The sequence below is a fragment of the Xenia sp. Carnegie-2017 genome, unplaced genomic scaffold (genome assembly GCF_021976095.1).
Source record: "Xenia sp. Carnegie-2017 unplaced genomic scaffold, XeniaSp_v1 HiC_scaffold_6, whole genome shotgun sequence".
In the NCBI taxonomy this organism is placed as follows: domain Eukaryota; kingdom Metazoa; phylum Cnidaria; class Anthozoa; order Malacalcyonacea; family Xeniidae; genus Xenia; species Xenia sp. Carnegie-2017.
Genome location: NW_025813526.1, coordinates 2,461,954 through 2,477,295, shown reverse-complemented (window position 1 = coordinate 2,477,295; position 15,342 = coordinate 2,461,954). Strand labels below are relative to the sequence as shown.

Below are 15,342 nucleotides of genomic sequence, written 5' to 3'. Positions count from 1 at the left end.
ACCGGGGCAAAGTGCAACATTTGCCAATGATTATTAATTAGTTAAACTAAGCTGCAGCTTAAGAGTCAGTCAGCAGCTTCTCTGTCATCTGTGTCATGTAAGAAAAGTGAAACATCGCAGAAATTTACAAACGGAGAAAGCATGGCGGCCGTCTCGTGAAGTCAATTCACGAGTGAATTCAAATTGTGCTCGATAAAGTTTGGTTGAGTTAACAGGTATGTTGAAAAATTTTATTCAATACATGGCAAATGCTGGTAATTTCTCCATAGTCTTGCGGTTTGGATGTCGTTCCTTGAACTGAATCATCGTTTTTCAAAAAAGTTTCTACGACAACATTCATATTTGAGTTTATCAAAACCGCACTACTTTGGGGCAAAGTGAGACACTCGCCATATTTAAAAGTGATCAAAAGATATTATGTATCTGGTTTCTTTTGGCTTGCGTTTCTGTGTATGCATTGTTTGTTTTAAGTGACTATAAGCTCAGTTGACTTCACTATAATAGAATATGTATTTGAAATCTAAAGTCTAGTTTAATTTTTAGCAGAGCCATGGTTAGAAATTATGTTCGAAAGACAGACCACGGGTCCTGGAGTGAGAGTAATATGAAAGAGGCAATAAAAAGTGTCATCAAGAATGAAATGCCCCTTAGACAAGCAGCCAGGACTTTTGGTGTTCCAAAGGACACATTGAATAGAAGATTGAAGAAGTTGGATAAACAGAGTACTGATGATAACATTGATACCATGTGCCACAATAAGCTTGGAAGATTCTGCACTGTTTTGTCCAATGACCAGGAGAAGCAGCTGGCCAAATACATTACAGATATGGATAATGCATTTTTAGGACTAACTATTATGGACCTTAGGGTAATAGTTTATGAATTCTGTGACAAAAATAAGATTCCAAATCCTTTCTCAAAAGAAAAGAAACTTTGCGGGGAAGATTTTGTCCGAGGGTTTTTAAAAAGAAATCCAGACCTGTCTTTACGGAAACCACAAGGTGTTGCTTTAAATCGAGTATATGGGCTGAACAGGACGGCTGTGAGGACATATTTCAGTAATCTTGAGAAACTTCTAACTGAGCACAATTTTCAACCCCACAGAATTTATAACTGTGATGAGAGTGGAATTACCAGTGTTCACAAACCGGTGAAGGTGGTCACAAAAAAAAGGAAAACATTGTGTTTCCTCAGTAACTAGTGGTGAAAAGGGAATTACCACAACTGTTCTTTGTGCGGCAAGTGGTACTGGCCACTACATTCCACCCATGATGATCTTTAAAAGGAAAAATAAGAAAGATTCTCTCACTGATCATGCACCAGTTGGAACTTTGCAAGGAGTCTCTGATAATGGTTGGATCAACACCGAGCTATTTCTGCAATATACAAAGCATTTCATTAAGTATACCAATTGCACAAAAGAAAACCCTGCTCTGATGATTTTTGATGGGCACAAGACCCATACACAAAGTCTTCAATTAATTGATCTTGCCAGAGATAATGGATTGTTTCTTTTGTCATTGGCCCCCCATACAACGCACAAGCTGCACCCTCAGGATAGATCTTTTTTCAAGCCACTAAAAACACATTATAATAATGCTTGTCAGAAGTGGATGAGAAATCACCCTGGCCGAAGAATCCAAATCGAGAATTTGGGAGAGCTTTTCAATGAAGCTTATGTCAAATCTGCTACCATAGAAAATGCTGTCTCTGGTTTTCGCACAAGTGGAATTGTTCCATTCAATCCAGATGTAGTACCAGAGCACGAATATATGGAGGATCCATGTTTGTTAGTTACCACTTCCTCTGCTACAAGTGGAGAGGTTGCAAACAGTGTGGATGAAATTGAGGTGAACGTGCCAGAAGCTAGAGATAATGAAAGCCATGATGAATGTCTTTACTTGAATGAAAGTGTTACCACAAGAGCAACAACACCTCCAACACAAAGTTTGGCACCTGCTACATATCCTGTTTCTTCTCCACTTGGTGCTGATTTTGGCACCAGTCCAAGATCATCCACCCAAAATCACCAACCCAAGAACACAATCCCACAATCCTCAACATCATTTGAGGATATTTTGGCAACGCCTAAACTTTGTTTCAAAAGAAGCCGCCGAGGTATCTGAAATTATAACAAGCTCCCCATATAAAAGAAAACTACAAAGTGAGAAAGAACAACAGGCACAGAAGAGTTTAAAAACAAATAAGAGAAAAGGCAAGGCAAAGAACACGAAGGTAAAGAATAAAAGAAAACCAAAGGAAAAGAATATTGCAAGACCTGTTCTGACTGAATGTGAGAATGATAGATCAGACTGGATCTGCCCTGTCTGCAGTGGGAATTGGAAAGAAAGTGAAACTGATTGGATTGTTTGTACGAATTGCACTGCTTGGGTTCACGAGGAGTGCACATCAGACGAAATTTGTTTCTTGTGTGATTAGATTAGTTGTTTTTGACTTTTAAACATTTACATTTTGAACACTTACATTTTAGCTTAAGCTTTCTATAGATTAATTAATCTTTTTATCTTAGATTTGTTTGTACAAATGAAGTTTATATATTTTTCGAGATGTTTTCTCAAATTTTTCTCCTCCGGTGCCCTATTACCTATTAAAAAAGGTACCTAGCTAAGTGTCGCACTTTGCCCCAGGTAATGGGGAAAGTGAGACACTTCGACTTGTCGGATATTATGGAATACTGAAACGATACTTATTATATTTGAACGTTTTTTCATCCATTATTTATATCAGAAGGGCCTTGAGATTTATTGTGCCAATCTTTGAGTTAAACAAGTTTTTCCCAACCGAGATATATCAAAAAATGTGAAAAAGTGTCGCACTTTGCCCCAGGCTACGCTAAGATTGACGAAAACAAACATACAGTTTACGGCTTTTTGGCGTACGCACTTACTTGCTTGAGTAAATCTCTTATTACTCATCTCTTTCGTATGATTTTCGACGGTAACAAAGCTAATAGAATTAATTGCTTGAAGTTTCTGCAAAACAGCCTCCAATTCTTCATTTTTCCCATCAAAGTACGATAAACAATAATCATTTTCAATGTTCACGACATCGAAATGTTCATTAATGAAACAAATCTCCAAATTTTTCATTGCATTTATCTCATCCATGATTTTATTCGAAGGGAAAAGCCACTTAAACGAATAAGGGAAAAGCCAATATTCATATCAATAATTATTAATCGTGAAAGATGCTTAGGGTTTTCAAAGATTATCAATAATTATCAACTATGATCCACTACACTGACCATAATGCATCGCAGATGCACCCTCTCTCTCCGCCCACGATGTAATGTTTCCCGAATATATTGTAAACTCTGCAGCAAAAGCTTTGTAACGTTCTTCTACAACCCAATGACTATTGGTTGGTCGGTCTGACTTTTAGATATTACCTTGTCAATTTGCTTAAGAAGGCGTTCAACTTTGGCTTTTTTCTTAATACACTTAACCCTTAAACGTTCTAACTTCTCTTTTTTTCCCATCCTTTACTATAAGGCTAGCTATGTTCAAAGGAAAATTTTGGGAAACTTGACTTCAATTTATGGTGTTGCTCTGAAGGAATTTGCTTGTAGACTCAGCTAATTATAATATACGAGGCAGAATTATTGGAATTATTTATTCAAAACAATTCACAACGATATGATCCTTAAAACGGATAATTATAAAGAATAGTGCAATTATAAAGAAAGAGTTGGATTTTTCTGATTTCTTCTTTTTCTTTGGGATGGTTTCTGATTGGTTTTTACTTTTACGTTTGTTCGTCTTCTTCACCATATCTTCCCATTGAATAAAATCACACTTTTCATCCTTGGGAATGTACTTACATCTAAAGTACGGCCTTTCCGGATTGGAAGACGATTGGGACACCCACAAACTAGCGAGATTATCGCATTTACATGAAGGGAACTTATTCGGTTTGTACTGCTTTTCACAAGTAACAGGCAGCCTTTAGTTTTCCACTTCACTATCGCTCTGTCTGTTTTCTTAGACATGATTCAGTCAAGAACTGAGCTACAGAAGCAGGGATATTTTTTACGGAGACCATTATCCAACAGAAATATGTTAGTTCTTATGCTTTAAACTTGATATGATAAAGGCATACGAATTCTCTCTTTTCAAAGTATCGGACAGTCAATAAATTGAAATTCCAGCTAGTCGTGAGCATGAGTGGGCATGTTTGGGCAAGTTCATGGTAACTTTAATTTTTAGAGTATTCAATGTAGGCTTCACTGATCGTTTGAATAATTAAGAATGCAAAGGATTAATAAATCTTATTCAGGAAGCATTTGGAAGCACTTGTTATAAAATGAAAAATCGATAATCCCAACGACTCTTTCTTTTACCGTCCTCCTTCAACAACGTTAACATCAGATAAACCTATCCAAATCAAAGGTACTAATAATGTATCTGAGGAAAAGCCAGGAAGAATCTATCAAAACTTTAATGTTTTGCCATCAGACTAGTGACCAACGACGACTATTTTAATGATGACATGAAATGACAACCAGATGTGCTTAATAGATGCCAATCATGCCACCGATAGAACTACAAAAAAAAACGATCTTCCTTTGAACTTCTTCAATTTTCTGTGCAAAAAGTCTTGACAAAAGTGTTGTACATAAAAAACAACTGCTAAGCATGTTGCAAAACATCATGTGCACAACATCCTTGAATGTCAGAAATCAACTAAAGTACAATCTATGGAAAGAAAATGCAAAACTAAAGAATTAGCTTGGTAATAAGTTGCTACCACATTTGAAGGGAACAGTGATTTTCTTAATGCTGTGGATATTCATCCGACATTGGAACTTAATGTTCAAATGCTATTCATCCAACATAACTATTTATGTCTTAAAAACTTAAATAAACCTAATTCAAACCCTAACCCAAACCCTAACCAAGATTATTGTTACATTTTTATGTTTTGGTTGAAAAATATGAAAGACTAAGTGGATTATGATAACAACAAAATATTTGAATAATTCAACAAAATCGGACATGCTGGGGTGGGTTCCGAACTCATATAATTGACATAGGCTTCATTCATTCAGCTCTTACCACAAGGCTATGTAAACATCGACAAACTCTGAGCAAAACGTAATTTTGGTAGGCAACATAAATACATGAAAATTAAAAACTTAAAAAGTTTAAGGTAGCAAAATGTCTTAAATACTCGAAATTCTTTCTTTGTATTAGAAACATATTTTGAAATTTTATTCATAGAAACATTCTTGGTATAATTTATGAAGAAGGATTGGCAGATGAAGATACTCAATCATCACTGCAAAGAGTATGAGCCATTTTCATTCTTCTAGGATGAAGGGTAGAAAGCAAGTCTACAATTTTTTCTAAGTCTAGTGGAATGTTTCAATTTGCATGTATCCTACCCTCCAACTGTCTTTGCCATTAAGTCAACTTAGCAGGTGCTAACCAAAAATATTAGGTATATCCCCAGAGTAATAATCACAAACCATGTTAACACAAGTCTTCCAGCTAGATGTAAAAGATAAAAGAACAGAAGGCACAATGGCAAACCCTTTATAGCATAAGTGGGTTTCAGTGGAAACTTTGTATCAAGTTGAACTAAAGCATGATCAAGAAAACAGCAGTCAGATTTAGTTGAAATATTCTTCAATGGAAGTTGATGGCAAATTGGTCCTGTACATTTGTCGTTGAACAGTTCTAGGCTTTCCTAGGTTCAAGACCAATTCTAGCAGCAAGCTAAACAGCTTCTTCATACAGGAGAATGATCCTCATCATCAATGGAGATTCTACTATTTTACAGAAGTTTTTTCAAAATAAGATTTCTGATTCTGCTTTCAAGAGGTCCATTTCTTTACTATGTAACTTTACTGTTTCAGGCCTAGTTAGATCTAAGATTTAGTGAATGATGACCAAAGTAACCAAAAAAGAAAAATCAATAAGCTCTGAGTAAATTCTTTGCATCCTCTCTCCTATTTCCATTTCAGTCACCAGATCCAGGCTTATCATTAACATAATACCTATTTGCAGCTATATCCTCAAGGGTACAAAGCTGTGGATAAAAAGCTCAATGATTCTGTCAAAGCCATCCAGACAAGCATTCCATCTGGTCTCAGAAACATTAATAAGTATCTCATGATTCGACTCAGGCATTAAAGATCTAATCTTAGTTTTCATAATGGAGTTGCCATTTAGGAGTATTAGAAAAGAACACAGACAGGTTGCGAGCAATGAACAAGTTTCAGCAAGACAAAGATCGAGGTGGTGGTTCATGCAATGAATATACAAAACTTTATCAAACTGACTTGTCCAACTTACAGCAAATAATGTAACATAATTCGTCGTTCTTGGATTAAATGTTTTGCAGTAGATTGTGCTGTACTGTGATGTTTAGCTGAGCAAATAACAGAACTATAAGCCTTCGTCGCTGTAGAAGAGAATGGCTAGAGAAAGACTACTTGAGGCTGAGCGAAAACTCTTGCAGCTAGATCCCATATAGTCTTTAGGTTGTCTTTAGACAATGTTGTTATGCCACATTTCTCGTGGGATATACCAAGTGTGGCCCTTTCACCATCAATTACTTTCTCGACTCCATCCTCATATTCCTGAGCTTCTCCATTGACACCATCCTCAGATTTCTCAAGCTTCGTCAACTACTCCATCTTCAAATTTCTTGAGCTTGTCCAACATGTTGTCAAAGCAATTGTCAATGTGAGCTTGTCTTTGGGTATTTGTCATCTAAAATTAAAGAGAGCTTATTATTCAAGTTGTTTAAATCTGTTATATTGGACCTGGAAGCTAGTATTGATATTTTCATTGGTCTTGTGCCTATGAACAGCACGAAATTGCATCGTGATAAATGCTTAATATCACATCCTGATAAATGCAGTGTGTGACAAAAGCACATTATAGAAAGGTCTGATAACACTGCCTCACTTTGAGTCACTTTTTGGAACTTACCGATTCTTAAATTCCGATGGTAATCTTAAGTCCCGATCTGATGAAGGGCTTTCTTCACATCTTGTTCAAGCATTCAACAGGTTCCTTCAAGAACATGCAAAATACAGTCCAACACTTCTTTCCACCAGCATCTGCTATTATAATTTTGTTGGTGCTTTCAGCAACATTCTGAGTGTAAAATTGAGCAGGAGCACCAAGTCAAGCTTACTCACTAATGGTTGCAATAATTTTTTTCTCATAACTGATATCAAATACTTTGCAAACCAATCAAAGAATTTTGGGCTGGCTATTGAGGTGGGCTTTTTCTGCGTCATTAAACTTGTCTCTTTGTATCAGTCATGGAGTTGAAATCTTTTACACTACTTGGGTCAGCAAGGCCTTTGTTTTACACTTGACCATCCCTCTGTCCAAATATTGACTTGAGGATATGCAAGCAAGCTCTCTTGCTGAACCATAATTTGATAAATCTGCAATCAAAGTTACTTGCCAAGTGAAGCTTACATCTGAGATTAAGGGTGTAAAGTGATTTGCAAGCAAATTCCTTGGCTATGTTCACCGTCAGTGCCAAAAAACTCAAAGCTATTGCAGTGAGTCTTCGATTGCTTTGTTTGATAGTAATAATCTTTGAATATATATTTCTCAAATAAAGAATTGATGGATGAATCATCACAGGAAACCTACCAGCTTTGTTCGCTAACATTTTCTATCACTGCCAAATAAACTTCCTTTTTAATAGCAGGTGGTACACACTTGCTGCAAGTGAATGATTGCTGCTGTGTCATACTTTACCATCAAAAAAGCAATATTCATTGTTTAGAAAATGTTCACCATCTCTGTTTATGTTGTTTGCGATAAGTAGTTTCGCTTTATTGTATAAATTTTCTGCATACTGGTTAATTTGTTTATTTAGTCGAGAGTGTGAGAACTGGTTTTGTAAAGTAGCCAGGAATTGAACGTTTTCACCCTCAGAGAAATGCTGGCCAACTGCACTAGAAGAGAGCCTGGTTTCATGTTCTTTGAGCCATACAGACATGCATCCTTGTGTCATGCCGATGTAGGTTTTACCACAGCCAGGGTAGGTTATTTCATAGGCAAGATTACTGCAAGAATGTGAAGGAAGTTTGTCCTTGTTAGAGACAAATAAGAAAGTTTTTTAGTGTCATAAACAGTAACAAATTTCACTGGTTGAGGAAGATGTATTTTTGTATTTTCTTAAAACAGGACTTTAAGAGGAAATCGCCACGCTTGCCAAGATAAGGAATACAAACCCAGAAGAGCGGTTGTCAATGGGAATAGAATCATTGTATTTGGATTTCTATGCTATAAGCGATAATCTCACAAGCAATTTTTGCATAACGTTAAAATTAAATAGAAAGGAATAGACTGCAAAGATAATGTCATGAAATGAAAATATTCATGTATTGTACCTGTCATTCTCAGATACTTGCTCAAAAAGTTCTGGATTTCTGAGATGACTTTTTGATGAACTTGTCGTAACTTTCGTGAATTGCTTTAAACTCTGGACTGTTGATGTTGTCTATGAATGCCTCTTCAGGAAAAGATTGCATTATGTTAAAAACAATGTTGTATATGCCTTCATTTTCTTTGTTATCAAGCAATTCCAGAAATGCTTCAAATCTAAGACGCTTTAAGGCTTCATAGACCAATTTATGACAGGAAACTGATCTATTATATTGTTTCCCATGTAAAACACTATTAACGGATCCTGCTGAAACGAGCCCTGACTCTATGAAGATGTCCTGTTTGATAAAGACGAACACTTTAACTTTTAAATCAAACATTACTAGTCATCAGATAATGCTTTTCTATGATATTTGTATTTATGTGAGGCAATACTAAGTCCTCCATCTTTGAAAAGCTTAGATATGGCAGACAAAAGCACATATAAGCATAAAATTCTCCAAGACAAACTACAAACCGGTTGTAGAAAACTTGTTCCTTCCATCTTATTTCTTGTATTTTTGAATACAAGCCTTTATCAAATACTAGAACAGTCTGTTCCAATTGTAATTCATCCAGAATATAAGAAACTATCAGTATTTGAAGGACTTTAAAGAAGGAAATAAACTAATGGAGAAAAAAAATTTAGAAAATCACTAATTACACTAATTATCCAACATGGCAGCCACTAATTAACTACTGTGAAGGTACCACAGGATTCATCCTGACATTCATCCTTACATTCATCCTTACATTCATCCTTACATTCACCACAGGATTCACCACAACATTCAAAATTAGCATAAAGTGTGAAGTTGACACCACATTCAATTTAGTACTATTAAATAAGTTTCAGAAACAAAATAGAAAAAACTGTATTTTTTGCTACAAAAAAGCAAAAGATGCACACGTGTTTGGTGCCATTGTAAAGACCAAGTTATTTAGACAAGGATTATACTATTTTTATTTTGGTCGAAAGTCTTGGAGCAAATCTACAGCCTCTTAAAGACTACTTCCGCTTTTGTCTCTTTACGTTAATTAATTGTGCAATGTTTACAATGCATAAATGTTGACATCTAAAAAGGCCTAATTTTCAAGAAATAAACATGCTGGAAAATACTTGTGTTTGGTAACATCCGAAAGTACGTTTTCTGAGGATTTCAAATATATCTTTACTTTTGTGGCTCAAATTCCTGGAGCGAATCTACAGCCTTGCAAAGTCGACTGTGAAGGTACCACAGGATTCAAGATAGTACGGTTTTTATACGGTAAACACGCTACAATTTACTTGTGTTTAGTATCGTCTTAAAGATCTTGTTCTGAGGATTACAAATATGGTTTTATTATCTTGGTCCAAATTCGTGAAGCGGTTCTACAGCTTTGGAAAGGTAGAGCATTTTTGCGTTAATTAATAGGCAAGTTGTCATGTTGCATTATTTCACTAACGTCTAAATATGCAGGGTTTTGAACTAGTTAACACGCTGCAATATACTCGTATTTGGTATCAGATTAAAGATCTTGCTATGAGGATTACAAATATGTCTTTATTATTGTGGCCGAAATTCCAGGAGCGAATCTACAGCTTGAGAAATGTGGAGACTTTTTGCGTTAATTAATAGGCAAGTTGTCATGTTGCATTATTTCAGTAACGTCTAAATATGCCGGGTTTTGAACTAGTTAACACGCTGCAATATACTCGTATTTGGTGTCAGATTAAAGATCTTGCTATAAGGATTACAAATATGTCTTTATTATTGTGGCCGAAATTCCAGGAGCGAATCTACAGCTTGAGAAATGTGGAGACCTTTTCCGTTAATTAATATTCGCGGTACTTAACTGACATGTTTATATATATCTAATTTTGATGAAGTTAACACGCTACAATATACTCGTATTTGGTGTCAGATTAAAGATCTTGCTATGAGGATTACAAATATGTCTTTATTATTGTGGCCGAAATTCCAGGAGCGAATCCACAGCTTGAGAAATGTGGAGACTTTTTGCGTTAATTAATATTCGCGGTACTTAACTGACATGTTTATATATATCTAATTTTGATGAAGTTAACACGCTACAATTTACTTGTGTTTAGTATAATCTTAAAGATCTTGTTGTGAGGATTACAAATAGGAAGAAAAATGTTTTGTTTGTTTCTTTGAATGAACATATCATATAGATTATAAACAACATATAATTACAATAACAGCTCGCAAAAAACATTTTTTGGCGTTTTAGTTAATAAATTTCCTTAAGAACGAAAAAAACTTACATGCAGTATATTAAAGAACAAGCCAAACAAAAACAGGATAGCAGATGGCAAAATGATTATGTCTTCGTTTATACTTTTTTAGTGCGTCACGAAACAAGGTCGCAATAGAACGGGGACCTAAATTTGCCCCCCATCAGGGCGAATTTTATTGTTTGATAATGAATAGCTGTTTGTAATAATGATTGGACACAGGAAAGATGTTTTTCAGAAATTTTTATTTTTTTTGGAGATTTTTTTAAACTTTTTTTCTTTGGATTAACCTCTTTAGTCCCTGCAAAAGATGGTAAGAACAATGTAAGATAACAAAAGGAAATAATATTTATTTTTTGCATTGTTTTGAAATAAGTTTTGTTTTTGATTGATCGAATAGTGTCAGAATCAGAATGTTTTCTTTTTATTCTGCGAATATAGTTTAAAAACCTCTTTTTTTGTACACTTCACTACTTAATTGATCAAGTAAGTTTTTAATCTTTTTTGTTTGATATCAGTTTCTGAAAATCGTTTGACCTTGTAAATATATTAATTACAACTTGGCCACGCCCTTGGCCGCGCCAAATTTGGCGGCCTCGCCATTGGGGACGACCACCGCCGCGGCTTCTACGGCCACCCCGCTTCCCTCGACGTGGTTTTTTTGGGCAATCTTTAGGGGCGCACTCACTGATTTGGATACACGCAAATTTTTATGGAGCTAATCCCTCAAAAATAGTGTAATAGCCTTAAAAACAAAGTTAAGCGATGCACACATGTGGGTCCAATAACTATCTAAACTATTCTGCATTTACTGTGCTTATTGACAAAAGTGAAGTCCAAAAGATCGTGCATCGAAAACCATTTTTGCTGTGAATACTTTATCCTCAAAAACTCTTTTAAAACAATTTTCTGAACTGTACATATTCCACCCAACCGATAATTCAAAACGCTTGTAACTTTTGCGTTTTACATAAATAGGTTAGCGATATTTTCGACGATGTAACTTTTATTTCGTCTTTAAGTGAGGATTAACGCTTCATATAATGCAACTATATATCGATGAATTATGCAAGGTCTTTGTTGTACTGATAACATCACGAAGTACAAAATGCTATAAATTTTCGATCACAATGCACTGAGCGAGCGACGTATCAAATACAGCAAAAATACAACAATCTTAATAACTCAAATGACAAATTGCATTTTAATTTAAGTTCGCAGAAAATTTTTGGGCTTGCTTTGAATAATTCTCAAGCACAAACATCGGTTATCAATCAGCGCATGCGCAGAAGATATCACAAATATTCAAACGGTCATTACGTTTTGAAAAATAATTAATTCGTAATCTTTACACAAACAACCAATCAGAAAGTTTAAGATAATTTTCAAACCGCCCAAAATTCATAAACCGTCTACTGTCAAACGAATGATCAATACATGAAATTAAATATCCTTTGCGTACCTCTAATCGCCCATGCTCGATTGCAGATCGCATGCCATTCCGGTTATCGTGCCAGCGAAGATATAGGTTTTTCCGTGCAAGCAATTTGTTTCTAATCCCAAGTTCAACTAAAATTTTCCCCCAGAAGCTATTTGACTTTCTGTAAGAGTCGTTTTGGTCGCCAGACACATTTGACATAGCTGCAACAATTGCATTGACGTCAAACGTGTATTTCGATGGACGACCCGCAGTGCGCTGAAAAGCACAAACAAATGCAGTGAATGATAAAGGACATGAACGACCGTAAGACAAGAAGAAGCGATAACGTACCTTCATCATTTAGCGTTACACGAAAACGAGAAGAGCACAAAAGATTTAAATATAATCCTGAATTAACTTTTCTCGCAAAAGTAATAATTGCTTTGATAATACAGGAAAACCATTGACATCAACGATTCAACGGTCAGTCAAGAAAGACGCAAACACAGGATACGACAAAGACACATATGTTCTAATTATATTGCAACAAATTATGTAGCACAAAAGTGTTGTTCTTTTCATAAGCCGTAGATTCTCTCCTCGAACTCGTGCCACGATAATCAGAACATCTTTCCAATCTTCAGAATCACATCTTTAAAATGGTACCCAATGAAAAATGATTGCAGCGTGTTTATCACTACTTCAAAATTAGAAATAAGTACATCTCATTTAAATAACGCACAAATTAATTAAACCAAAAAAGAAAACTATTTCATAAGCTGTAGAACCGCTTCACGAATTTGGACCAAGATAATAAAACCATATTTGTAATCCTCAGAACAAGATCTTTAAGACGATACTAAACACAAGTAAATTGTAGCGTGTTAACTTCATCAAAATTAGATATATATAAACATGTCAGTTAAGTACCGCGAATATTAATTAACGCAAAAAGTCTCCACATTTCTCAAGCTGTGGATTCGCTCCTGGAATTTCGGCCACAATAATAAAGACATATTTGTAATCCTCATAGCAAGATCTTTAATCTTATACCAAATACGAGTATATTGCAGCGTGTTAACTAGTTCAAAACCCTGCATATTTAGACGTTAGTGAAATAATGCAACATGACAACTTGCCTATTAATTAACGCAAAAATGCTCTACCTTTCCAAAGCTGTAGAACCGCTTCACGAATTTGGACCAAGATAATAAAACCATATTTGTAATCCTCAGAACAAGATCTTTAAGACGATACTAAACACAAGTAAATTGTAGCGTGTTTACCGTATAAAAACCGTACTATCTTGAATCCTGTGGTACCTTCACAGTCGACTTTGCAAGGCTGTAGATTCGCTCCAGGAATTTGAGCCACAAAAGTAAAGATATATTTGAAATCCTCAGAAAACGTACTTTCGGATGTTACCAAACACAAGTATTTTCCAGCATGTTTATTTCTTGAAAATTAGGCCTTTTTAGATGTCAACATTTATGCATTGTAAACATCGCGCAATTAATTAACGTAAAGAGACAAAAGCGGAAGTAGTCTTTAAAAGGCTGTAGATTTGCTCCAAGACTTTCGACCAAAATAAAAATAGTATAATCCTTGTCTAAATAACTTGGTCTTTACAATGGCACCAAACACGTGTGCATCTTTTGCTTTTTTGTAGCAAAAAATACGGTTTTTTCTATTTTGTTTCTGAAACTGATGTTATTTAATAGTACTAAATTGAATGTGGTGTCAACTTCACACTTTATGCTAATTTTGAACGTTGTGGTGAATCCTGTGGTGAATGTAAGGATGAATGTCAGGATGAATCCTGTGGTACCTTCACAGTAGTCACTAATTAGCCAATAAATTAACTTCGCAGCAAACATGATATCTTGGGAACCAATGATCCAAATTCAACGAGTAATGTTTTTTTTTAAAAGCTTAGAACATAATCTAGTGCTTGACACTTCAATTTTTTATTAATTCTTTATGAAAAAAAATGTATTCCAAAATTTGATTTTCTTCAATAATTTTTCATTTCTGGTACACATTTTATGACATAACAAGTAAATATTTCATCAACAATGCAAAATATCAAAATTTGAAAAATGTCAAGCACTAGATATTACTAGCCTTCAATCTACAAAATTTCAGGCATCTCTGACAAATAACAAAGATAATATGATGTCACAAAGTTCTTACTAAGTACTAAAATCACCAAAAATGAGAAAACAACATTTAAAGTTTACGTAACCTATATAATACCCCAGGAAGCCCTAAAAATTGCCAGCTTCATAAGTAACTCCTTCCTTATGTTTAGCATTGTCAATATAATTCTATCTAAAGTTTCTTAATGTTTTTCTTTGCTTTTTCACCTTCTCTGAGCTCTTCCTTCTGACAACTTTATCCGATGATGATCATATTCTTGAGCCCCTTTACTTGTAAACATTCCAAGAGTTATGTCCAGTTCACTTAATATCTTTAACAAATTTATGTCCCCATCATTAAATTTAAGTATAGCCAAGTATATTGCAAGAACAACAGTTTCTTGATCAACATATGTGGTCTTCGGATATCTTTCCCATATCATGGCCTCTCTTTTGCCATGTACCATCCAAAGATATTCCACATTCTGGTGCTCCATACTCCTCTCTAACATGCATAGCATTGCTGAGCATGCTGTCATTGGCCAAATGTTGAACAACTGGTGACAGCTTTCCATTTTGGATTATTGTAAAGCTTCGGCAAGTTGGTGGAGCATATTCATGACCTTGCTATATGTGACCATTGCAGCTTGCCCTCGACCAATTTCTCGAAATACTAGGACTGCTTGGGCATTAAGTTTGTGTGAACAGCCTTGCTTTTTAGATGTGTTGAAACTTTACTTCCACTCACATTCTTTATTCTTACATTGAAGAACAATATAATGTGCATAGCCTTTCCTTTTCTTCAAGTCAACATGGGATTCCACACTGCTTTTGCAATCAGGGCATTTTAAAATTTCATCAAAAACACCAAACAGCAAAGACAAGTCCATAAACACAGTGCCTTCTTTTGCAATGTGTGGATTATTAAAAGTTTCGTCAATGCTCCTCGTTTGATGACTTATTTTCTTTCCAGAAGGTCCAGGGTTTGCGTCATCGTTTCTGCCATGTTTTGACTTCTTTGCCATTTTTGATTACAGAGTTCTAACAGCTTTTCTCTTTCTATTTCGACTATTCCCCATTATTTTTCACTCTGATAATTCTTGGAATAACAAAAGGAAAGGTCCG

General features: G+C 35.2%; 2 long non-coding RNA genes across 2 annotated transcripts; one reads left to right on the top strand and one right to left on the bottom strand.

Moving 5' to 3' along the window:
- The first annotated feature begins 96 nt into the window (after positions 1 to 96).
- Positions 97 to 695, top strand: LOC124458219. The gene is made up of 2 exons (XR_006953083.1): positions 97 to 215; positions 544 to 695. It is a non-coding gene; the product is annotated as an uncharacterized LOC124458219 (long non-coding RNA).
- Positions 696 to 1,016: 321 nt separating this feature from the next.
- LOC124458220 lies at positions 1,017 to 9,215 on the bottom strand. Its single transcript, XR_006953084.1, has 3 exons — positions 9,150 to 9,215; positions 2,886 to 2,887; positions 1,017 to 1,027 (listed from the first exon to the last, which is right to left on the bottom strand). It is a non-coding gene; the product is annotated as an uncharacterized LOC124458220 (long non-coding RNA).
- Positions 9,216 to 15,342: the final 6,127 nt, after the last annotated feature.